We start from the raw sequence: 25,876 nt of genomic DNA, 5'->3' as shown, positions 1-25,876 counted from the left end.
ACTCCCAGAGGCACAAAAGTACCTCGGCTCTACACCCCCAAACCTCATGGCAAGACCCAAAGCAAACAGGTCACAACAGGGCAGCCGTTGAGCTGGTGTTGTGGCATCAGTCCCGGAACGCCCCGGTACACCTGCTCCTCCATGCAGCACCCATCCCAACCAGCTCCAAAATGGCAAGAAGCTGATAAGAACAGATACTACACTTGATCTTAGCCAAAAGGCCGAGAAGCAATAACATATACTACACTTGATCTTAGCCAAAAGGCTCTTCCCAGGGCTTATATGAGGGAGACTAGCAGGGAGCCCATAGGTCATCCCTGGGATCACCTGGTCACTGGTACCTCCTTGGGAACAATCACATGGTACATTTCTTAAAGCAACAACACATTATATATTATAATACATAACAAAACATATATACAGGGGCGAAACAAGTACAAGGGGCCCAGGGGACACTGAAGGGTGGCTGCCAGAGAGGACAGCAAGGGTATGGGGTAACACCTTTCGTACTGGGCCACTACAAACTCCCCCTCTTAAATAGTTGTCCTCGATGCCTAGTCCTGGAGGGTGGATGACCGAAGTGGCCACTGGGGGCCTAGTGACAGTTCCTGGGGCATTATGCAAAATGTCCTTCACAGGTCTGGTTATGAAAAACAAAACAGGGGCAAGTCCATGTAGCACTTGTAAATGTCCATGCAGGCTCCTATATTTTAGGGCAATAAACATGTGGGGTAATTGACCTTGTAATTGCTTTAGTAACACATTTAAGACACCAATACACATAAGTTGCGAATTGGGCTGCCAGAGGCTATCTTTCCAATGCCTTGGCTGTTGGGGCGCTTCGGTTCTCAACACTTCTCCCCAGAACTCAACGTACATTGTTATTCTATACAACAGTGTTACCTTTACATATTGTACTCTGTCTCTGTACGTGCTTTTATCTATATCTCAGGGGAACCCTCTGGCCAGTAGAGTACCCTGTACACATGGACAGGAGAGAAAACATTAGACATACTGTATATATGCAAACATTGAAGATTTGTGGACTGGGACTACGAATGATGTTACAGTCCTAACTTAGATATTTACATGTATGTGGACTATTTTGATGATGTATGGACTATGTGTGGTACATAACTTTACACATTATATTGGGAGCTAATCTTTGTACCTTGCCGGAATTTGACCTGGCAGTGAGGCAGTTATGTTTCGTCTGACCTGGCAGGATACCTCCTAGATAAATCGCCATAAACACAAGGAGACATCTTAGACAACTCCGTATATACATGTTATATACATTTTATTACAACACTTGATAAACAATATAGTACAGTAATGTGTGCATTCATCTGTGCAAAAATATAGACTAAATATATTACTCTGAATACATATGTAGAGTACCCCGCTCTACAGTTCTGGTACATTTTGACTTTCAGTAAAGGGTCACGGCTATAAGCCAGGTACGTACACTTACACATATGGTTACAAATAAACTTCCTGACAAGTTTGTCAGGCACTTTGTGGTGTCCCGGTACCGCATCCTATATGGTACCTATGTATGTGTGGGTCCCCATAGCCAGAGTCCCTAGGACGTAGGGATCCCTGTCATTTAATTAACCCCTTGTCGCCTCTATTTCTACTAATAGACCAGTGGTCTATATAAGGTTAATGTAAATATAATGACATATCTGTAAATAAATGGTTAATTACCTGTGCCATAGCATTGCAGGACCTGCGGGTCATATGACTATGGTATAACTCTATGGTATTAAGCTTAAGGACCTTTGGAGGCCCTGTGACGTAAGCAATCCCATTACTCTCTGTAATGGTGAATGGCAGATGTTCGGACCAATCGGATTCGCCCCGCCCCCTGCCCATATAAGGGAGCGGCGGCCATGTTTCGCTCTCTTACCTCTTGGGCTGTCATGAGAGAAGGATCTGCGCAGCAACTAACGCAGTGAGTTAGGCTCGAGCCTTGCGGCAACGGCTGAACAATTCTAAGTCTAGAGTTTATCAATCCCCAGACACTCTGCAGCATCACCGGACCTAATAATACCCCTAAATCCGGACGGATCTGCAAATATCTACCCTAAATTCAGAGACTGTATGACTAGCTCAAGGTCCGCAACAACTGTCAGTCACTAAGCAAGATAAGGACTGTTTATATGAGACTGTTACTGTGCCTTGGATACTGCAAGCACTTAAGTAAAGTTGTTAAAGTTCAAGTTCAATCTCTTTGTGGACCTTCAGTCATTTCATGCACCTATCGTTACTGGGAAGGGTGGCGATAGGCCAGAGCATTGACTCAGCATAACAGCCCTCAGCCTGGGGTCACGAACTATAGGGTTAACATTAACCCCTCCTATACCGATACCATACCACCACTACCATACAGCCCCCAAGGGCTCCCACAACTTTTTCTTGAACGTTGCATAAACTGTGACACAACAATGCTTCCGCACAAAATATAGTTAGCCTCTTTGACTCAAATAGTAGCAAACATCTTACAAGATTCAGGCACTGTGGACGGGCAACTTTTCATCCCAGCATCAATGGTCAGCTTGTTTTCTTGGCTGGGACATGTACCTAGGGCCACGAGACTGTGTTTCCCTCCACAGGGCTGACATGAGTGTCCCACGACACATCGGATAAGCTGGAATTGTTACAGTGAGCATTCTGGTCCCCTCCTCCATACCGGAGCGCTCGCTGCCCTTGCCCCCGTCTGTTTTGTCCCGGCGCTTCCCGGTCAGACATGCTGACCGAGAGCACAGGGATTCCTCCGGCAGGGATGCGGTTAGCGTGGCGGCTGATCCCCGCACATGCCCCACATCCCGTGTCCCTGTACCTGCAGCCCGGTCCTCCAGCGCTGCTTCTGTCTCCCGGCACGCGCCGGCTTCATGAAATTTAAAGGGCCAGCGCACCATTGATTGGTGCCTGGCCCATTCGGCCCCTATAAATGTCTCCTGCCCCTTCCTGCCCTCGCCGGATCTTTAGTGCCTTGTGCCGAGTGAAAACGTTTCCAGTGTTCTGTGTTGCCCTTGCCTGTTGCCGACCGTTGCCCGTGCTATGGCTAGTGAACCTGTACTGCCTGCCCTGACCTGTTGCCTGACTATCGCCTGTGAAACAGTTCCGCCTGCCCTGACCTCTGCTACGTCTGACTTCGCTTCTGCCTGCTCCTCCTGTACCGCACCTTTCTCAGCTACCAGAGGGGTCGAGTCGCTATCAGGTGGAACGACCTGGGGGCTACCTGCCGCAGCAAGACCATCCTGCTTTGCGTCGGGCCCTGGTGAAGACCAGTAGTCCCTTAGATTCTGTTCCCCTGGTACGGCCCGCGTCATCGCCCCTCTGGTTCAGTGGATCCACCTCCTGTCACCTGACCGGTACGTTACAGTAAGATCCGGCCATGGATCCCGCTGAGACGCCTCTTCCTAGCCTTGCTGATCTTACCACCGTAGTGGCTAAACAGAATCAGCAGATTGCCCAGCAAGGTCAACAGTTGGCCCAGTTGGCCGCCACGATGCAGCAACTCCTGTCTGGCCAGCAACAGCCGTCACCTGCACCTGCTGCTCCATCACAGCCCGCAGCCGTCTCCAGTGCCAGAATCCGTTTGTCCTTGCCGGACAAGTATGACGGCGATCCGAAGCAGTGCCGTGGGTTCCTGTCGCAGTGCTCTCTTCATCTCGAGTTACTGTCCGACCAGTTCCTGTCCGAACGAGCCAAGGTGGACTCGCCTGACCCCGCAGGAACGGAGTCGTCGCAGAGACTAGAACCTGCGTCTGTACTGTGCCAGTACCGAGCACTTCCTCAGAGACTGTCCTCTTCGTCCACCGCGTACGGGAAACGCTCGCACCTAGTAAACGTGGGAGAGGCGTTGCTAGGTGTGGACTCTTCCTCTCCACGTCTTTTATGGTATCTGTGCAGCTTTCCTTTTCCCCCAAGTCTACCTTCGCCTTCTTGGATTCTGGATCTGCTGGCAATTTCATCCATGCCTCCTTGATTGACAAGCATCAAATCCCTGTCGTCCGTCTGCCCAAGCCATTCTTCATTTCTACTGACAACGGGGAGAGACTGTCTGCCACTGTTCAGTTCCGTACCTTACCTTTACAGATGGGCGTCAGATTTTTGCATACTGAGACGCGGGAGTTCTTGGTTCTTCCCTTCTGCTCCTCTGAAATCCTCTTGGGTTTGCCATGGCTCCAGCGCCACTGTCCCATCCTGGATTGGTCCGCCGGAGAGATCCTGAGGTGGGGTCCTTCCTGCTGCAGTCATTTTCTCAAGTCTGTTCTTGTCAAACGAGACCCCGTTGTTCCTCCGCCACCTGGTCTTCCGGAGCCTTACCACTGCTTCGCTGATGTTTTCTGCAAGAAGCAAGCCGAGGTTCTTCCACCTCATAGACCCTACGATTGTCCCAATCGATTTGGTGCCTGGTACTCCACCCCGGGGTAGAATCTACCCACTCTCACCACCTGAGACTCTCGCCATGTCGGAGTACATTCGTGATCTCTGAGCTTTTTAACCATCTCCGTGGGGCTAGGATCTTCACCAAGTTGGATCTGCGAGGAGCTTACAATCTGATCCGAATCCGAGAGGGTGATGAGTGGCAGACCGCCTTCAACACACGGGATGGCCATTTTGAACACCTGGTGATGCCTTTTGGTCTGTGCAACGCACCTGCTGTATTCCAAGAGTTTGTCAACGACATTTTCAGAGATTTGCTTTACACCTGCGTGGTTGTATACCTTGACGACATCCTTATCTTCTCTTCCAACTTGGACCAACACCGGGTCCATGTCCGTCAAGTTCTTTCTCGCCTTAGAAAGAATCGCCTGTATGCTAAGATCGAGAAGTGTCTGTTCAAGCGGTCCAGTCTTCCCTTCCTTGGGTACATCATTTCAGCCCAAGGGCTACAGATGGACCCAGCCAAGCTTTCAGCGGTTCTGGACTGGCCACACCCCTCTGGACTCCGTGCCATTCAAAGATTTTTGGGTTTCGCCAATTATTATAGGCAATTAATTCCCCATTTTTCCACTCTGGTGTCTCCCATTGTAGCCCTGACCAAAAAGGGGGCTAATCCCAAATCTTGGCCTTCTCAAGCTGAAGAGGCCTTCCAGTCACTGAAAGCCTCTTTTGCCTCCGCACCAGTACTGTCCAGACCTGACCCCACCAAGCCTTTTTCCCTGGAAGTGGATGCCTCCTCCGTGGTAGCCGGAGCCATACTTACCCAGAAGTCTCCCAGGGGCAAGACACTTTCTTGCGGATTCTACTCCAAGACCTTCCCTCCTGCTGAGAGAAATTATTCTATCAGTGATAGGGAGCTATTGGCCATAAAATTGGCACTCGAGGAATGGAGGCATCTTCTTGAGGGCTCCATCCACCCTGTGAGTATTTTCACGGACCACAAGAACCTTGCCTATCTGGAATCTGCACAAAGGCCTAATCCACGTCAGGCTCGCTGGTCCTTGTTCTTTGCTCGCTTTAATTTTGTGATTCATTTTCGTCCTGCGAGCAAAAACATCAGGGCTGATGCCCTTTCCAGCTCTTCCGACGTGCTAGGAGACGAGTTAACTCCCCAACATATAATTCCGCCTGAGCGCCTAATTGCCGCTGCCCCAGTGGATCGGCGCTCTCTCCCTCCAGGCAAGTCCTATGTGCCTCCACGTCAGCGTCTACGAGTCTTCAAGTGGGGCCATGCCTCCTTGTTCGCAGGCCATCCTGGGGTACAGAAGACTCTTCAGCTCATCTCCCAAAGATACTGGTGGCCCACCATGGAGAAAGATGTCTCGGATTACGTCCAAGCTTGCATGATTTGTGCTCAGGACAAGTCACCTCGGCAGAAGCCTGCTGGTCTCCTCTTGCCTCTCCCTATTCCTGAGGTTCCGTGGTCCCACATCGCCATGGACTTTGTTACCGATCTTCCCTCCTCCCATGGAATGACGGTCATTTGGGTCGTAGTTGATCGCTTCTTGAAGATGGCCCACTTCGTACCTCTGCCTGGTCTTCCTTCTGCACCTGTGTTGGCCAAACAGTTTTTTCAGCATATTTTTCGCCTCCACGGTGTTCCCAAGCACATTGTCTCTGACCGTGGGGTACAATTTGTCTCCAAATTTTGGAGGGCTCTTTGCGGTCAGCTCGGGGTCAAGTTGGACTTCTCATCTTCCCATCACCCCCAGTCCAATGGCCAGGTGGAACGGGTGAATCAAATTTTGGGAGACTATCTACATCATTTAGAATTTTCTTATAATTACAAACACTCCTCTGCCTCGATCAAGTCTCCATTTTTTGTAGTCTTTGGTCGCCATACTCTCCCCCCTCTGCCGCTGTCCTCCTCCTCTCCCGTACCGGCTGTTGACGACCTTGTCCGAGATTTTTCTTCCATCTGGCGAGAGACCCCGCACTGCTCTCCTCAAAGCTTCTGCCCGCATGAAGTTCCAGGCAGACGAGAGACTCAGAGCTCCTCCAGAATTGATCCCTGGTGACAAAGTTTGGCTCTCCTCCAAATATATCCGATTCCGGGTTCCCAGCTACAAGTTGGGTCCCCGCTACTTGGGACCTTATAAAATCAAGAAGTGAATCAATCCAGTATCCTACCAACTCCATCTTCCTTCCTCCCTCAGAATCCCCAATTCTTTCCATGTCTCCCTCCTAAAACCTGCCCTTTTTAACCGCTTCTCCCCCAAGGTCACTACTCCTACCCCTGTGTCCGGCACTACGGATGTATTCTCTGTCAAGGAGATTTTGGCATCAAAGTCCATCCGGGGGAGAACATTTTTTCTGATCTACTGGGAGGACTGCGGTCCTGAGGAGAGATCTTGGGAGCCTGAAGAGAACATCTTGGACCGCAGCCTCATCCTCAGTTTCCTTGGTACCAAGAGGAGGGGGAGACCAAAGGGGGGGGTTACTGTTACAGTGAGCGCTCTGGTCCCCTCCTCTGTACCGGAGCGCTCGCTGCCCCTGTCTGTTTTGTCCCGGCGCTTCCCGGTCAGACATGTTGGCCGAGAGCACAGGGATTCCTCCGGCAGGGATGCGGTTAGCGTGGCGGCTGATCCCCACACATGCGCCGCATCCCGTGTCCCCGTACCTGCAGCCCCATCCTCCTGCGCTGCTTCTGTCTCCCGGCGCGCATAACCCAGCTCCTTAGGTCGCGCGCGCGCCAGCTTCGTGAAATTTAAAAGGCCAGCGCACCATTGATTGGTGCCTGGCCCATTCGGCCCCTATAAATGTCTCCTGCCCCTTCCTGCCCTCACCGGATCTTTAGTGCCTTGTGCCGAGTGAAAGCGTTTCCAGTGTTCTGTGTTGCCCTTGCCTGTTGACGACCGTTGCCCGTGACTACTGCTAGTGAACCCGTACTGCCTGCCCTGACCTGTTGCCTGACTATCGCCTGTGAACCTGTTCTGCCTGCCCTGACCTCTGCTACGTCTGACTTCGCTTCTGCCTGCTCCTCCTGTACCGCGCCTTTCTCAGCTACCAGAGGGGTTGAGTCGCTATCGGGTGGAACGACCTGGGGGCTACCTGCCGCAGCAAGACCATCCCGCTTTGCGGCGGGCCCTGGTGAAGACCAGTAGTCCCTTAGATTCCGTTCCCCTGGTACGGCCCGCGTCATCGCCCCTCTGGTTCAGTGGATCCACCTCCTGTCACCTGACCGGTACGTTACAGGAATCAGTGATGGTCAGGCACACTGTGACCACCACTTGTACAGCAGCAGCTTATGCCACAGGGGAATCATGTGTAGGTGCCTGTTGGGCTGGCAAAAACCTCCTCCTCTGCAGGAGTAGGCCGAGGTACTTTAGTTAGCGCCCGTTGGTTAGGCCAAACCTCCTCGACCACAGAAGTAGGCCTGGGAACATCTGTAGAAGACCCTCAACGTAGATATCTGGTGACTCAGGATACCATTCTTGGATGACTTTCTTCTTGACGCATGGTGGCAGGAGACCAAATGGATCTGAATCCCAATCTTCAGAGGGGAAGTAGGCAAAGGGGATTTGTGTTGGATTCTTGGGCCTAGTGACAGCTGCTGCCCATTCCCCTCCCAAGCTCTGTACCAGGGTGTATTCTACAATCTCCCTGCACTCTAGGGAGTGTAGAGGTCTAGAAAGGTAGTCTCTCTTCACCACTCTCTGGTTGACCAGAATAGTACCACCGTGGTGACTGTCCATTAGTGTGCCATACCCCCTAACTCTGTCGAACTTGATGACTGTGGCTCTCCGCCACTCTAGGGGGTGGTTCTCCCTCTTGGGGTTGTTCCAGCCTTCTGATATACGGGGCCTCAAGGCTTTTAGTGTCTTGCTGCTGGATTTGACATACTTCATAAAGCACTACTTTAGGGCCATATTCTCTTCTCCTCTGTGAGCTTAACTCTTCCATGATAGTTACATAGTTACATAGTTAGTATGGTTGAAAAAAGACATATGTTCATCAAGTCCAACCAGGGAATTGAAGCAGCCACTTCGGCCTCCCATTTGACCTTCTCGGCCTGGGCGGTTGGGACAGAAGTATGGGACTTCCCTGGCAGGGGTAAGAGATGGTCCATCATGAACAGGATTAATGCAGGCTCATCGCCAAATAGCCACTTAGGTAATGGTGGTGACTGGGAATGTGCTGGGGGCTGCTGGACCTGGAGCGCAGGCTCTGGTCTGGGGGTAGATGAAGGGGTAGACAATGGTGCCTCAGCCGGGGTACTTGCTTCCGATTCCTCTGTGTAGGTTTCCGCCGAGGATCCCCAGGTCCGGTGGTGGGGTGACAGGCTCACCGGCAACGGCCCTCTTGAAGACTTCGGCATACCTTGCTGGCCAGTCTCTGTTGTCCTCGGGCAGCGGGACTTGATAGCAGGCCTCCTCGGCCCCGATGGAAATCTTCTGGAGATGGTCTGCTAACTCTTAGAACATGTATGCCGCAGCACATGGGCTTTAGGTATCTGACACCTGGGATGGCATTTATTCCATGCCCTGGTTTTACTATGAACCTGTATGACGTTTTTAATTAGGTAAAGATGTGCCTATATATGCTTTGAAATCGGATAGCTTTTATCATATTGTACCCCACTGCCGAGGAAAGGATCTATGGCGATCCTGAAACGCGTCCAGCTTGAAAATATACATGACTATGCCATTGTCCAGTGAGGTCTGATGCTGCCCAGCATACTGCTACTTGCTTGAATTGAGTGATCTTGACAGATAGTGCTCTGTCAATCAAAGAGCTCCTCGCTCCCAAAGAACACGAGGACGCTGGTGTTACATATACCTGCCACAGAGCAGAGCTCCACAACCTTCATTCAAGACAAGCATACAGCTATCAAACACCTGCACATATCCGTAGAAGGTCATAGCTGGCATACTACAGCCCGTGACATCGGAGTTGCAACTCCAGGAGCTGCAAGAACACACTGCCGTACCCACACAAGGTCAGAGCCGGCATAGTTCAGCCAGTGATATCGGAGTTGCGCCGCCAACTCCAGGGGCTGCAAGAACATACTACCGTGATCTGTACTCCTGTCTTCCGTTGCTATCGGTGGGATAGGTGAGAGGTGAATAGAACCGCCGTACTGTTTTTACATTTCTACTTTATTTCTATATACGCTGAATAAATATTATTTTATTTTATGCGCAATAATTATTAGTGGCACTAATATTGCACTTTATTTCAGCAGCAGTTCCCAGAATATTTTATCCCTTTTCTTGTTTAAATATGTTATCATACAGCTTGAAGTAAGCCACAAGGGCGCAGTCGCTTTTCATACAGATATTTTAAGTGATTGTTATGTGACTATTATTGTGATTTTTTTTTTATAAATATATAATTGAGATACAATATCCATTTAATTTTGAGCACCGTCACTTTTTTCCTCTATTCTAATACATAGCAAAGCATATATACATGGGGGAAACAAGTACAAGGGGTCCAGGGCACACTGAATGGAGGCTGACGGACAGGGCAGCAAGGGTACGGGGTAACACCTCCCATATTAGGCCACCACGCATGAACGAAGGGGGTGATCGCTCTGTGCACCAGATGACTGGGCTGCCGTTTCGGAGATCGTGGAGGTTCCCAGCGTCCTGACCCCCATCAGATCAGACATATTATGCCCTAACCTTTGGGTAGGGGATAACACGTCTAGCGGCAGGGTACAGTGAGCCTTAACACCCCACAGGTGTTTGATGACTTTTCGTTAGTCGGATGTGTAAATAAATTTTTTTTTTCTTTCACTGAAATGGTTTTTCCCCAAATGTAAAATTTTTACAAGGGGGAATAGGAGAAAATGCCCCCCAAAATTTGTAACCCCAGCTCTTCTGAGTATGGAAATTCCCCATATGTGAACGTCAACGGCACTGCGGCATGCTACAATGCTCAGAAGAGAAGGAGCAACATTTGGCTTTTGGAAAGTAAATTTTGCTGAAATGGTTTTTGGGAGGCATGTCACATTTAGGAAGCCCCTATGGTGCCAGAACAGTAAAAAATAAAAAAACACATGGCATACTACTTTGGAAACTAAAACCCTCAAGGAACGTAACAAGGGGTACAGTGAGCCTTAACACCCCACAGGTGTTTGACAAATTTTCCCTAAAGTTGGACGTGAAAATGAAAAAATTTTCATTTTCACAAGGGGTAATAAGAGAAAAAGCCCCCCAAAATTTGTAACCCCATTTCTATGGAAATACCCCATATGTGGATCTAAAGTGCTCTGTGGGTGAACTACAATGCTCAGAAAAGGAGCGACATTGAGCTTTTGGAGAGAGAATTTGGTTGGAATAAAAGTCGGGGGCAATGTGCGTTTATAAAGCCCCCGTGGTGCCAAAACAGTGGACCCCCCCCCCCCCCACATATGACCACATTTTGGAAACTACACTTCTCACAGAATTTAATAATGGGTGCAGTGAGCATTTACACCCCACTGGCGTTTGACAGATCTTTGGAATAGTGGGGGGGGGGTCACATGTGGGGGGGGGGTTACACTGTTTTGGCACTTGGGGGCTTTGTAAACACACATGCCCTTAAATTTTGGACACATTCTTTCTCCAAAAGCCCAATGGCCTTCTCTTCTGAGCATTGTAGTGTGCCCTCAGAGCACTTTACATCCACTTATGAGGCTACAAATTTTATTTAGTTTTTCCTATTTTCCCTTGGGAAAATGAAAAATGTAGGGTAACACCAGCATTTTAGTGACATTTTTTTTATTTTAATTTTATTTTCACATATAACTTTAACAAAAATTTGTCAAACATCTGTGGAGTGTTAAGGCTCACTATACCCCTTGTTACATTCCGTGAGGGGTGTAGTTTCCAAAATGGGGTCACATGTGGGTATTTATTGTTTTGCTTTTATGTCAGAACCACTGTAAAACAGCCACCCCTGTGCAAATCACCAATTTAGACTTCAAATGTACATGATGCACTCTCACTTTTGAGCCATTTTGTGCACCATAGAACACTTTGTGTCCACATATGAGGTATTTCCATGAGGTATTTTTGGGGTCCTTTTTTTCCTATTACTGCTTGTGAAAAAAAAAAATATGGGGCAACACCAGCATGTTGGTGTAAAAACTTTAATTTTTTTACACTAACATGCTGGTGTAGATCCCAACTTTTCCATTTCATAAGGGGTAAAAGGAGAAAAAGCCCCCAAAATGTGTAACGCAATTGCTCCCGAGTACGGAAATACTCCATATGTGGCCCTAAACTGTTTCCTTGAAATACTACAGGGCTCCGAAGTGAGAGAGCGCCATGCGCATTTGAGGCCTAAATTGGCGATTTGCTTCCGCCACCAAAATACCCTACGGCAGTGTTTCCCAAACAGGGTGTCTCCAGCTGTTGGAAAACTCCCAGCATGCCTTGACAGTCAGTGGCTGTCCGGCAATACTGGGAGTTGTTGTTTTTCAACAGCTGGAGGCTCCGTTTTGGAAACAGTGCCATACAAGACATTGTTTACTTTTATTGGGGGGGGGGGAGGGGGCGTAACTGTGTAGGGGTATGTAGATAAGTAGTGTTTTACTTTTTATTTTGTGTAGGTGTTGTATAGTGTTTTGCCGAATTTCAAACTTGAAGCAGAAAACTCGCTGTAAACCCCCGCCCGTGTGATACATTCAACTTGGCGGGCAAACCTTCAGCTGTTGCAAAACTACAACTCCCAGTATGCACTGAATAACTATACATGCTGGGAGTTATAGTTATGCACAGCTGGAGGCACATTGTTTGCAAAACACTGAGAGTTTGTTACTTAACTCAGTGTTTCACAACCAGGGTGCCTCCTGCTGTTGCAAAACTACAACTCCCAGCATGTACGGTCTATCAGTGCATGCTGGGAGTTGTAGTTTGCAACAACTGGAGGCACACTGATTGCAAAATACTGAGTTAGGTAACAAACTCAGTGTTTTGCAACCAGTGTGCCTTCAGCTGTGGCAAAACTACAACTCTCAGCATGCACTTACAGCCAAAGGACATGCTGGGACTTGTAGTTATGCAACAGCTGGTGGCACACTACTGCAACTCCCAGCATGCCCGTTGGTAGTTTGTGCATGCTGGGGGTTATAGTTTTGCAATTGCTGGTTCAATGTAAGCCCGGACAGTGTTTTATTTTCTCTATATTACTACATATCCTAGTAATATGCCACCTCTCTCTATGACTAGACAACCCTATTTATTCCAGATATCATTACATACCAGTCACTTTTTGCTGCAGTATAATACTATTGCATCTAACTTTTATATATATATATATATATATATATATATATATATATATATATATATATAAACCACCAACACAATCTGGAAATCTAGCCCTCCATCATATACCTCATTTGCATGAAAAACCTCGAGCTCTGGGCAGCCTCAGCACCTACCCTGGGGGCACCTTAGTAGCACAGCAGCTTTCTATAGAAATGTAATGTCCGTTTTTGTATTTTTCTGTTTAGGTGTGTATGGTAGCTTGGGGGTGTAGGGTAAATGGGAGTGTAGCTGTGCGGTTACTAAAGGGTGCTTGCTTAACCCTTTCTATTCGTGATGCTAGGGCTATTCTCTATATGCTTGTCCTACCACCACCCATCCCAAGAGCGATAGGGAGATAGGAAATAATTGATTGTCCACAACCGGAGGTTTTGCTGAAACTTGTCGGAACTTTTACTAAAGATTATATGCAAGAATGAACAGGAACAGTCCATATAACAAAGTCTATTAGAGCTTGACAAGTGGTTGGGACCTTGTGAGTCTATTGAGCTTAGGAAGGTAATTGTTGCGCTGATCCACTGGATTTAGGGGTTTAGATTCGGTCCAGTAATCACGCTAGCTTTAGCGGGGATTGAGATTTTAACTCATGGTTTCGTTTTATGCTGAGGCCGGCAGGCTTCTGGCCTAGGTTGTCTTGGAAAGTTGCGTCCTGATAGTCCGGGATCCACGAGAGCAGCAACCCAAGAGAGTGATCATTGGCTACAGCTCCCTTATATGGGCAGGGTCTGGACTTAAGCTCACTGGTCCATAACAACTGTCAATCTTCTGTACAGAGAGTGATGGGCATCCATGTGACCCAAGGACCTCCAAAAGTCCTCCAACATACCTTAGAGGAATCAACATAGTCACATGACCGAAGGTCCTGCAACGCGACCAAGGTAAGCACACTTATATACATTATATTAAATATTTACATTTAAACATTATAGAGTTAGAGAAGGAGGCGATTAGGGGCTGTCCCACCTGGGGGACCCTACCTGAACGTAGTAACTCTGACTTTGGGGACCACCATACAAGGTACGGTATGCAATACGGTACCGGGACACCACATGTTTATTCACACACTAGGATGTTCAGAGCAGTTTTCTATTCTCCTTGGATAGGAAATGGTTAATGCTCTGAACGCATGAGAACTTGGGTGTGTCTATTTTAAGCCAGACTTCTCCTGCATTTAGTGCTGGTTATTTAGTGCAATACACTTTGTTTGTGCAATAATGCTATTATTATTTCTGTCTGTGCAATACTCTGACTATGTCTGCTTGAGCTTTTACCTTGTATTTATCTTATCTTGTTAAATAGTCTTGTTTAGTAGATTTTAGTCTGTTTCATTAGTCGGATTTTAGGATTGTATTTCCGTTCTGCTAGTCGCTGTTCACACTGTGAGTCTTTTTGTATCCTTGTTCTGAGTTTTTGTAAGACATCCCTGTGACCTTTTAATGGGACTCTGGCGAATTGAGTTTTAGTACAAGATATCTTCGTGCTCCATGGTGTACTCTGGGAGATTGAGTTCTAGTAACAAGACATTCCCGTGTTTTCTGGAGGTTTACTGGAGGATTGAGTTTTTATTCCTGTTGGTTCCTGGAGTCTCTGCTGACTCATCCATTTCCCAGTTTTGTGTTCTGGACCTAATCTGTTTGTTAGTTATATGTCCAGTGTGAACATTGTTCTATATTTATATCCTGTTTGGTTGATCTGATCTTTGTCCTTTGTACTTGTATCTTTTTGTGAACAGTTGTCACGATGCCGGCTGGCAGGAGGTGGATCCTCTGTGCCAGAGAGGGATTGGCGTGGACCGTGCTAGTGGACCGGTTCTAAGTCACTACTGGTATTCACCAGAGCCCGCCGCAAAGCGGGATGGTCTTGCTGCGGCGGTAGTGACCAGGTCGTATCCACTAGCAATGGCTCAACCTCTCTGACTGCTGAAGATAGGCGCGGTACAAGGGAGTAGACAGAAGCAAGGTCGGACGTAGCAGAAGGTCGGGGCAGGCAGCAAGGATCGTAGTCAGGGGCAACGGCAGGAGGTCTGGAACACAGGCTAGGAACACACAAGGGAACGCTTTCACTAGGCACAAGGGCAACAAGATCCGGCGAGGGAGTGCAGGGGAAGTGAGGTATATATATGGAGTGCACAGGTGAACACACTAATTAGAACCACTGCGCCAATCAGCGGCGCAGTGGCCCTTTAAATCGCAGAGACCCGGCGCGCGCGCGCCCTAGGGAGCGGGGCCGCGCGCGCCGGGACAGGACCGACGGAGAGCGAGTCAGGTACGGGAGCCGGGGTGCGCATCGCGAGCGGGCGCCACCCGCATCGCGAATCGCATCCCGGCTGGAGGCGGTATCGCAGCGCACCCGGTCAGTGGATCTGACCGGGGCGCTGCAGTAACGAGAGTGTAGCGAGCGCTCCGGGGAGGAGCGGGGACCCGGAGCGCTCGGCGTAACAACAGTGTCCTATGTTCCTGATCAGTTTGCCTGTTTATATTCTGCCCTGTTAGTATTTGTATCCTGTTTGGTTGTCTGGTAGTTTTCTGTTTCTGGCCTTTGACCAACTATGTATATATTTGTTTTTACACGACTGCACTTTAGCACAGGCAGGGACCGTCTCCAAGTTGTCGATCTATCGCTTAGGATGGATGGGCAAGTAGGCAGGGAGAGTGTTTTTAGGGTCAGTTTAGGGCTCACTCTCCCTGTTCCCCAGTTGGTCATGACAAGATATTTATAACCTTGGTGGGAAGGTTTTATTTTTCTTGGCCTTGTCTTCTCCATAACATAATATTCAGTGTTTTTTCCCCCTTCTTCTTAGTTGTGTTAAGTGCCCTATAAATACTCCAAAGAGAGATCTGTACCTGTTAGATAAGATAATTCCCCTTCTCTTTGAAGTCATGTGAAGGTACATAGCATTGGCTTTGATGAGAAGTTCTGTGCTTTGAGATTGGGAAGAATTATCCCTCAACCCTGGTGACCTTTCCAGCAGTGCCGAGGGGTAAAGATTTCAGAGACTAAAGTGTAAATTAAGGGCCACATCCGGTGTGTGATTCAGCGATGAAGATTGTGGCTCCAGAGGAGATAATAACAGGTTGGCAAGTATAGGGTGACTGTGTGTCTGTGGAGAGGTGTATCACCCTGATGACTAGATCCAAAAAACATGAAGGCGTTTCCCAGGGATAATTACTCTGCTCATTAACATGGGGCATAATCATCTCTAGCTGTCGGGGGCCATTAAAACTTCATTAACTCTACTGTTGCTGTATTAAAATTTTGAATCCCATAAAAAAAAAGAAAGGAGGCAGAGGGGTGCTCCAAGTGCCATTACCGATTTCAGAGGAAAGTACAAGTAATGCGCTCACCTTATTCCGTTGTGCTGAGGGCACCCCACTGAAGACAACGTACAGCATGACTCGTAGATCCCAGACGCAGTCTGTACCCAGCCATAATCCATTAGAAGGTATGGTGAAGAAGCAGAGGTCAACAGGAGTAACAGGATAAAATTGGATACTTAAAGGGGTACTCTGGTGTAAAACAGTTTTTTTTTTGTTTTTTTAAATCAACTGGTGCCAGAAAGTGAAACAGATTTCTAAATTACTTCTATTTTTAAAAAACTCAATTCTTCCAGTACTTATCAGCTGTTGTATGCTCCACAGGAAGTTTTTTTCTTTTTGAATTTATTTTCTGTCTGACACAGTTCTCTCTGCTGACACCTCTGTCCATGTCAGGAACTGTCCAGAGCAGGAGTAATCCCCATTGAAAACCTATCCTGCTCTGGACAGTTCCTGACATGGACAGAGGTGTCGGCAGAGAGCACTGTGTCAGACAGAAAGGAATTTAAAAAAGAAAAGAACTTCCTGTGGAGCAATACAGCAGCTTATAAGTACTGGAAGTATTAAGATTTTAAATAGAAGTAATTTACAAATCTGTTTTGCTCCAGAGTATCCTTTATGGATGCTGACCGGGAGTTTGTGGCTGATAAACTGATAATGGACAGAATAATAGTGGTTTATTAATTTCAGTGTAGACAACACGTTTTGAAGGGTACATCCCCTCTTCATCAGGCCCTATATTAAAATTTCATTGCATTGTGTGGAAAACTGTAAAGGTGTTTCCTGCTTTTAAGTCAAACCTTTTTTCATTATTTATAGGGGTCTTCAAGAATTTTAAGTTGATTGTGGCAGTCAGACCACTGAGACCCCTACAGTCCATAGAATTTCTCTGTTGTTCCAGACACAGTGACACAACCATAACTCCAGCTGTGCCTGTTTTTAACTTTTCTTGCTATTGTTCTCTCTCTCTCTCCCCCTATTGCCAAGATTATTGGGGGAGATTTATTAAAACCTGTGCAAAGGAAAAGTGGTCCAGTTGGCCATAGCAACCAATCAGATCGCTTCTTTCATTTTTAACAAGGCCTCTGCAAAATGAAAGAAGGGATCTGATTGGTTGCTATGGGCAACTGGGAAACTTTTCCTTTGCACAGGTTTTGATAAATCTCCCCCATTGTTTTTATAATTTAAATATTTTAATAGTTTTTGATTCAAATGCATGCAAAATGGTTACAGTAATAGAATATCAATAACTCATGAGTACACAGAAGCAAGATATGACCATCATACAATATTACACAACTCTTTCCATTATGTACAGAGAAACACTCCCAGCCCCCCACCCTCCAAATGGAGAACAGTGGGAAAAATCCCAGCCCGGTTTACCAAACGTTGTAAAGAACCATGAATGATGCCCCAACTTCTTTGCTAGGTCTAGTGACACATGGACCAGAATAATTAAATACAATTATATATTTAAATACACACTTTCTCTCCACATTATACCGTATTTATCGGGGTAAACCACGCACCGGCCTATAACACGCACCCTCATTTTACCAAGGATATTTGGGTAAAAAAAGTTTTTTACCCAAATATCCTTGGTAAAATGAGGGTGCATGTGTGTGCATGCGTATACCCCGATATACCCCCAGGAAAGGCAGGGGGAGAGAGCCCGTCGCTGCCCGCTTCTCTCCCCCTGCCTTTCCTGGGGTCTAGAGCCCCGCTGCCGCTGCTTCTCTCCCGCTGTCTGTCTGTGCCACTGCCCGTTCTCTCCCCCTGACTATCGGTGCCGGCGCCCCATTGCCGGCCCCCCATTGCCGGCGCCGATAGCCAGGGGGAGAGAAGCGGCGCAGGCAATGGGGAAGTGGCGCCGATAGCCAGGGGGAGAGAAGGGGCAGCGGCACCCATTACCGGCGCCGCTGCCCCGTTGCCTCCCCCATCCCCAGTTGTATAATTACCTGTTGCCGGGGTTGGGTCCGCGCTGCTCCAGGCCTCCGGTGTGCGTCCCCTGCGTCGTTGCTATGCACTGCACGGCGCGGCGCAGTGACCGATAGCCAGGGGGAGAGAAGGGCCGGCAGCAGGGCTCTAGACCCCAGGACAGGCAGGGGCAGAGAAGTGGGCAGCGCTGGCGGTCTCTGCACCTGCAAAGCCGCTGCAGTTCATTGATTTAAAGCGCCCGCTTTAAATCATTGAACTGCAGTGGCTTACCGGCGTATAACACGCAGGTAGACTTTAGGCTAAAAATTTTAGCCTAAAAATGCGTGTTATACGCCGATAAATAGGATTAATTACCACGTAAAAACTCTTTAAGGTCCTCTGAAATACCATCTGGTGTTGGTGAATGGCAGCATGATATTAGTGACACCTAAATAAGAAATCTTTCCATTATCTTTTTCCTTCTCTTCTCCTTCAGGCCTTTCTAACCCCTTGAGGACACAGCCAATGCTCATTTCTGAGTTTTCATTTTTTCCTCCTCGCCTTGTACTGTGACAAAACAAAAAATATATTCATTATTATATGTGAGGCGAAATTGAAAAGAAAACCCAATTTTTTTTTGGGGGGGGGGGCATACTTTTACACGGTTCACTTATTGTACTACTTAAAGTTTTAATCAGTATGCAAAATTGCCCTATTCTGACTATTCTATAACTATTATTATATTCTTTTCCATACTTGGGGCTGAACGCCATTCACTGGGCAGGATCATGAACATTATATTTTAAAGGGGATATCCAGGGAAAAACTTTTTTACAGATTTGTAATTTACTTCTATTAAAGGGGTACTCCTGTGGAAAACTATATATTTTTTTTAAATCAACTGGTGCCAGAAAGTTAAACACAGATTTGTAAATTACTTCTATTAAAATATCTTAATCGTTCCAGTACTTTTTAGGGGCTATATCCTATGGAGGAAATGCTTTTCTTTTTGGATTTCTCTGATGTCACGACTACAGTGCTCTCTGCTGACCTCTGCTGTCCATTTTTCAAACTGTCCAGAGCAGGAGAAAATCCCCATAGCAAACATATGCTGCTCTGGACAGTTCCTAAAATGGACAGCAGAGGTCAGCAGAGAGCACTGTGGTCGTGGCATCGGAGGAATCCAAAAAGAAAAGCATTTCCTCTGTAGTATACAGCCCCTAAAATGTATTGGAAGGATTAGATTTTTTAATAGAAGTAAGTTACAAATCTGTTTAACTTTCTGGCACCAGTTGATTTAAAAAAAAAAAAGTTTTCCACAGGAGTACCCCTTTAAGAACATTTTAATCCTTTCAGTACTTTTGAGCTTCTGAAGTTGAGTTGTTCTTTTCTGTCTAAGTGCTCTCTGGTGACACCTGTCTCGGGAACTGTCCAGAGTAGAAGCAAATCCCCATAGCAAACCTTTTCTACTCTGTGCAGTTCCCGAGACAAGCAGAGATGTCAGCAGAATGCACTGTTGTCAGACAGAAAAGAACAACTCAACTTCAGCAGCTGATAATTATTGGAAGGATTAAGATTTTGTAAGTAATTTACAAATCTGTTTAACTTTCTGGAGCCAGTTGATTTAAAGAATTTTTTTTTCCTGGAATACCCCTTTAATAGTCCAGACAACTTTGCATGTGGCAATATCAAGTATGTTTATCATTATTATTATATTTTTTTTATAAAATGGGAGAAGGAGGGTGATTTTAATTACAAGAGCAGGTTCTCTTATATAATTTTAAATTTTTTATCTTTTTAATGCTATTGCATAACAGTGCGCAGTGATATCCAGTGACTATCAGGCCGCAAAAGAAGACTCCACCTCCATTTAAACTCATCAGACCCCCATGACAGTGCTGCGGGGATCTGATGAGCACCACAAAGATAACGGCACCTGCATTTCCTTCCTTTAGAGACCATAATCGGCAGTGATAATGGCATCTAAAGGGTTAATGACGGGTAGTGTGAGTGCCTGGCCCCTGATAGTAGGAATCACTTATTGCCTATGAAGCAAGCACAGGTATGCCCTGTGTGATCTAGGGGTTAAAATTAGACATATAAGCAAATGGAGTAGCTACGTTAAATGATATCAGACAGCCAATATTTGAGAAGACATTGCTTGGCTCCCATAATAACATGGACTATTAAGGGTGGGTGAGAAATGGCATTCTCCTTACCCTGGGTTCCCAAAGTGAAAAAGACCCTCCACGGGTCCTAAGGCATCGGACAAAGTAATGGTCCTACACACCCATTTTAGGATTATATGGTGCTTATGGAGGATCAATGACTAAAGTCAGAGAAAGGAGTATTCCATGGGATGGCTGGATGAATGAAAGGGGGAATTTTATTTACACATAATGTAGAGATACACAAGCACAGGCAGTTCATATTCCTTATGAAAGGATGGTTAACTCCAGACTATATATTCTGTAAATACTTCCTAAAAAAATGCAGATATATACAGAAACTTTTGCAATATCTGGGTCCGCCCTGGACCTTTGTCAAGCCATTTCTGAAGAAGCCTCAGTGCAATGTGTCGGTCGGTTTACACAACAGCAGTGAGTGGTATTGTGATAGCCTGGGGGGATGTAGGGTATGGGGAGTGTAGCTGTGCGTTTACTAAAGGGTGCTTGTTAACCCTTGCTATTCGTGATGCCAGGGTGAGAGCTCCTCTGCAATGCTTGTCCTACCGCCACCCTTCCCAAGAGCGATAGGGAGGTATAGAATAATTGAATGTCCACAACCGGAGAGTTTGCTGAAAACTGTCGGAATTTTACTAAAGATTTTATGCAAGCTTCATAACCGGAACAGTCTCTATACATGCAAAGTCTCTCAGAGATTGACAGTGGTTGGGACCTTAAGCGTTTTAGAGTCCGTAGACTGATATGCGCTGTTCTACTGGATTTAGGGGATCTAGTTTCGGTCCAGTAGTCACGCTAGCTTTAGCAGGAATTTAGCTTAGAACTCATGTTTTAGTGTTATGCTGAGGCCGGCAGGTTTCTGGCCTAGCTTGTCATTGAAAGTTGTGCAGGTCCGTCCTGGTAGTCCAGCATCCATGAGAGCAGCAACCCAAGAAAGCGATAATTGGCTACAGCTCCCTTACATGGGCAGGGGCTGGACTAGAGCTAATTGGTCCAATACTTCTGTCAATCCTCTTTACACAGTGTTATGGGTAACATGTGACCGAAGGACCTCCAAAGGTCCTCCAACATACCATAGAGGAATTAACATGGTCACATGACCAAAGGTCCTGCGACACTAACAAGGTAAGTAGACATATGCATTATATTAACTACACACATTATTAAATATATACACATAAACACTATAGAATTTGATTAGAAGGAGGCGACTAGGGGCTGTCCCACCTGGGGGACCCTACCTGAACGTAGGAACACTGACTTTGGGGACCACTACAGAAGGTACAGTATGCAATACGGTACCGGGATACCACAGTATCATCTGGCATCTGATGGATAAGTCCGGATATGGAGAACCAGGGGCGTAGCTATAGAGGGAGCAGAGGTAGCAGTCGCACCAGGCCCCAAAGCACATCTGCCTCATAAGAGACCAGTATTATAATTGGCACATGAGGCCCTGTTGCAGATTTTTGTATGGGGGCCCAGAAGCTACAAGCTACACCTCTGTGGAGAACGTTACCTGCCTGACTACATTGGGCCAGCTGTATAGTTTGGGGGTGGAGGATAATGCTGTGGGATTGTTTTTTGAGGATTGCCGTAGGCTCCTTAGTCCCAGTGAAGGAAAATCTTAATACTTTAGCACACCAAGACATTTTGTACAATTGTTTACTTCCCACTTTTGTGGGAACATGTTGGGTTCGGCCCGTTTCTGTACTGGCAAGTGTTTACCTTAGTGCACAAAGCAAAGTCCATAAAGGCATAGAGGGGTAGTATGGTATAGAAGAATTGACTGCTCGCACAGAGCTCTGACCTCAACGTTATCCAATACCTATTGGGATGAACTAGAACAGAGATTGTGAACCGGATCCTCTCCTCCAACATCAGGGTCTCACCTCACAAATGTTCTCCTGGATGAGTGAGCAAAAATTCCATCCAAAGTATTCCGAAATCTCATAGAAAGTCTCCCTAGAAGAGATGAAGCTTTCATAACTGCAAGGGTGGAACCATCTAGATATTAATGGATTTAGAATGCAGTGGCGTCTCCTGATTTCATGTTTTGGGGGTCACACTGGGGGCCAGGACAAAAGGAAAGGGGGCAATTATGACAACGCTACATTTACGCACTGCCTTTCTCCTTATACACTAGTAGATAAGGAGGAATATTATCACTGTACATATTACCATCATACTGTTACTAACCAAATCCTGTAGACTGAGACCAATACTATCAATAATACCAGTATACAATGAGGAATATTATCACCATACATATTACTATCATAGTGTTACTGACATAATCCTGTATACTGGGACCAATGTATCAATAATACCAGTGTACAAGGAGAAAATATACCACTTACACAGTGCACATATAATGGTGACCTGGCGCTGCACAAGCTCTGCAGATCATGTGATTGCATACAGTTATATCAGGTGACGTCTTCTCTGATCAGAGTCGTTCACATTCCTTTTTCTTCTCCAACTGGCCCAGACCCTTTTCCAGCACCTATAGAGCTCCAAACAGTGATAATAACCCTCTTGGTGTCTCACACATTAGACTGAATAGATATGTGGGTTGGGAAAAAGTAGATAGTTCGCTCCAGTAGGTAGACAGGCCCCTTCACATGGTTTTCCCCATCATGGAAGTGCCCCAAATAGGTAGGTGCCACCTGTAAGTAAGTTTCCGTTTAGATAGCTGCCTTCTGCGGGTAGTTACTACCTGTATACAGTAGCAGACTCCTATAATTCTCTGTAGGTAGGTAACATTAAAGATAGTTGCCCCCTGAATATAGTAGTAGTCCCCCATATATAGTAGTAGCAGCCCCCCATATATAGTACTAACAGCCCCCCACATATAGTAGTAGCAGCCCCCACATATAGTAATAGCAGCCCCCCACATATAGTAATAGCAGCCCCCCCTTTAGGTAGTAGTAGCGGTAGCCCCCTTTAGGTAGTAAAACAGTGGCCCCTTTTAGGTAGTAAGATCAGTAGCCCCCTATAAGTATTAGTTTCATTAGCCTTCTTTAGGTAAGTAGCCCCCTTTTAGGTTGTAAAATCAGTAGCCCCCTTTAGGTAAAAAAACAAAAAACATACTCGCCAGGCTCTGGCGCGGTCCACAGCTTCTTCTCTCTTCTGCTCTTCTCCAATCTGTGCTCTGGTGCATGACAATGATGTCACTCATGCGCTGGGGGAGGAAGGGTGCTTGGTCCTCTTGTGGTTGCAACCATAAGGGTTATTGACAGGGCAAGGAGCCAATGGCTCTTCACTCTGTCAAAAAGCCGAGGGCTGCATATAACTATAGGCACGTCTGTAAGATGCGCTATAGTTGAATGTGTCCCAGACCAGCCGGCACGCCACTCACGCTGCAGTGCAACCGCGGTGAAGCCGGTAAGTTTTACTGCCGCTGCATAGCGAGGTGATGGCTGGCTGGATGGGGGGGGGGCACACGGGAGAGGGACAGAGTAATGTTGGGGGGGGGGGAAATGGCCCCCTTTTGGCCCCTCCTTAGTGACACCCTTGTTAGAATGGGATATCCTAAAAGCTCCTGTAGGTGTAATGTGTGAGTGTCCCGTAACATTTGTCTTTGTTGCATATCTGTATGGATGTCAATGATACCTATTTAAGATAAACACTTAGAAGACATACCACAGTACGTCTAATGTGCAGAAATATAGGACAATCCTAGTTCTTGCTCTTTCTGGAGTGTGTTTGGCCTGAGTTCATCTTAATACCAACAACACCCATGCCTCCCTTTGAGAATGCAGAAGGTTCTGCCAAGGCTGAAGCTTGCAGAAGGCATTCTGTCCCGTGGTTGTAACGTGCCCACACATGCTTTGGTCATGCCACTTTTGCTAAGCTTTTATTAAACCTCAGATTCCTTTGTGGGCATCTTGTAGAAAATACCTTGTTAGCAGAAGAAATCTGAAGTTACTTTCTTTACCACATCTTAAGCGACATGTTTTGTATGTGACCTAAATATTTGAGCAGCCATAACATTAAAACAACTGACGTGAATGACATTGATAATCTCATGACCGTTTCCTGTCAGGGAGTGGGATATATTGACACAGAAAGTAAACATGTCATAAGGTTTATGTCCCCCCCCTCCCACTCACCTACTGTCTCCCTCCCCTCTCCTTCTAGATTGCAAGCCCATACGGGCAGGACCCTCATTCCCTCTTTATCAGTCGATCATTTACTATGTGTACGTACCTGCGTTTGTGTCAGGTATTTTAACTCCTCATCAAATGTAAATATTTTATATACTATTTATATAAATACATACATTTTATAATATTATTTATTTATTATTATTTAACCGAGGGAGTTATATAAATAAATTAGATAAATAATAAAGACGAAGGACAACAAAGAAGGACAACGAAGAAGTAGGACAACGAAGAAGGACGAGAAAGAAGAAAGATGACTTTGGCAAAGGCCAAATTTGGATATCTACATAGCTGGGTGAGAGCATCTCCAAAATGGTAATCACTTATTCAATGTGGAACAAAGAAGAGCGACTGATAAACCAGCGACAGGGTGATGGATGCCCAAGGTTTAGCCTGTCTGGTCCAATCTCACAGAAGATCTATTGTCTTGCAAATTGCTGGAAAAGTTACAGTGATTGTCCAGGGAATATAACATTTTTTTAACATATGGCAGGGGATGCGTTAAAATGAAAAAAAAAAATCATACTCCCCTACCCCAATCCCCCACAGCTGCTGTTCTGACTCCTCCTGGTCCCTGCTTATTTATAACTGGATACTTTGTTTCTGTATGAACTCCTGTAAACAGTTTTCCCTGAACCATTGGGGCTCCCCGATATGATGATGAAGATGATAATTCTAAACCTAATCAGCTATGGATTATGTACAAACCAAATATATACAATAAGGCACTGTTCGCACTACTGAGAATCTGCATGGAATTTCCTCCGCCATGTTCATGGTAGACTGAACATGGATGGAGCCCACATTTTTCCGATTCCCTTCAGTGAGGTTGTCTACCAAATTGCCAGTGATGACTCCATAATACCAAATAGCTTTATCCTCAAGAACATTATAATATTACCTATCTAGCTATGATAAAACAAGATAGAACAATTCTAATAATGACCTCATATGAGACAATAGCTTAGAATACAGTTGCTGTTTTGGCAGGTAAGTTCTGTAACGTTCGCAATGTCATCTATAATAAACAGAGCCACAAGCCATGTATCTGGAAAGCATAGCAATAGGAAGCTGTAAGTACCGTCATGGCGTGGGCCGATGAGAATGAATACCTTTGCTGTACCTGTGTGTGAAATATGTCATCACCATATGAATAATGGATAATAAATAAAAAAATTAATAGAAGAGAAGGCACCATGCGTCCCACGTGAATGATGACGCTGCTCTTAGTACTCCATCTAGTGGGCCATTTTGCAACTACAGAGAGCTTCATTACAGTTCACGTAAATAGTAGATGTTACTTGCGTCGTATCTGTCCATTCAAAGATACATCTGTCCATTCAAAGATACATCTGTCCATTCAAAGATACATCTGTCCATTCAACGATTTAGCTATCAATATTTTATCCCTTAAAAGTTGACGTCTCAGTGAGACTTTGTTCACATCAGCTTTATAGAGCTTCGTGTGGGGAGATCTGTTATAGACCCTGATAACAGGGCTGGACGCAATGGATCCTGACAGTTCCCGTTGACTTTGAATGGGGTCTGCCCGGTTTCCGTTAGATGTCCGCTTTATT

General features: G+C 46.3%; 1 protein-coding gene and 1 pseudogene across 6 annotated transcripts in view; one reads left to right on the top strand and one right to left on the bottom strand.

Annotated features, from left to right (window-relative positions):
* Nucleotides 1-25,876, top strand: part of CNTNAP1 (contactin associated protein 1) — a 354,100-nt gene that overhangs the window by 123,033 nt on the left and 205,191 nt on the right. The gene's annotated exons all lie outside the window — the stretch shown is intronic.
* LOC130297173 (U2 spliceosomal RNA) lies at nucleotides 65-233 on the bottom strand (annotated as a pseudogene).

The sequence above is a fragment of the Hyla sarda genome, chromosome 12, assembly GCF_029499605.1.
Source record: "Hyla sarda isolate aHylSar1 chromosome 12, aHylSar1.hap1, whole genome shotgun sequence".
Lineage (NCBI taxonomy): Eukaryota > Metazoa > Chordata > Amphibia > Anura > Hylidae > Hyla > Hyla sarda.
Note: the sequence above shows the minus strand (reverse complement) of the source record. Positions and strands in the feature narration are given on the sequence as shown.